Source organism: Mus musculus, chromosome 10, assembly GCF_000001635.26.
Source record: "Mus musculus strain C57BL/6J chromosome 10, GRCm38.p6 C57BL/6J".
Classification (NCBI taxonomy): Eukaryota; Metazoa; Chordata; class Mammalia; order Rodentia; family Muridae; genus Mus; species Mus musculus.
The window spans coordinates 127,633,088-127,634,249 of NC_000076.6; positions in this window are offsets into that span (position 1 = coordinate 127,633,088).

The window sequence follows — 1,162 nt, forward strand, 5'->3', positions numbered from 1 at the left end:
CAGTGATTGCCTGAGAAGTTTATGATTCTCTGTCCTTACAGGAACTCCCGGACAGCTTGTCCTCTTCAGAACTGCAACCGTGGTTATCTTGAAGTGCCTCTGTTTGCTAACTAGCCTGACTCCCTGGAGGAGTATAAACACTCAACAAGTGTTTGTTGAACTCAGTGGAGATGGGTGTCTCAGAGCTAAATTTGATTGATGGCAGTTTGATGTTTCTCTGAAGGTGGGGAGACTTTGAACATGACTGAGAATGTAGAACTACCATAGTGAACAAGCCAGAAGTTGGGGAATAGGAAGACTGAGGGATGATAAAGGGAAGAAGTGCCTGACAGGGCAGAGAGCAGGGCCCCTCTGGAGATGATGATGGCCCACTCAAGTAATCCTAGCTAAAGCAGAGAAGACAGGAGGCCAGCCTGGGCTACACAGTAAGACCATTTCAGAAACCAAACAGCAGCAAAAAGAAAGCAGGGGTCCTGAGCATTTACCTTGGGCAGGAGAGGGGCCACCCCTCAGAGCCTGCATTGGTGACGTTTGTGTCTACTGGTAAGGAGCAGGCAGGACACTAGGAACATTCCTGGATAACTTTGCCCTTCTAAGTCATGATCACATGTGATCGTGTGGAAACGAGGGTCAGAGATGTCAAGGGGCCCCCAGTGGCTTCATCTCACCCCTTAACACCCCCACAAATTCCAGACCACTACCCAGTGCTCCTGAGCTGTCTTGTCTGTGAAACGCACTCGGTTCCCTCAATCAATGCATCGATGAGGATAGTGGGTTTTTCTGGAAGCAGAACACTTTACAGGAAACTATCCAGGAATGTGAACCTTCAGAGAATTTGAAAAGAAACGACCCCAGTGAAAGGTGTGTGTATGTAGAGGTCATAAAGGACATAAGATTGCATCTGTGTTTTCTCAAAATGTACATTCCATCAAGCTAAGACATCAATCAGCGTTGTCTCGTCCAAAGGACAGTATGAAAATAATGTCCAAAAACACTCTCATGATAGAAGTCTGCCCTTCTCCCCACTGGCCAGTATGTAACCCATGAGCCTTGTTTGTTTGTTTAGTTTTGTTTTTCGAGACAGGGTTTCTCTGTGTAGCCCCGGCTGTCCTGGAACTCACTCTGTAGACCAGGCTGGCCTTGAACTCAGAAATCTGCCTCC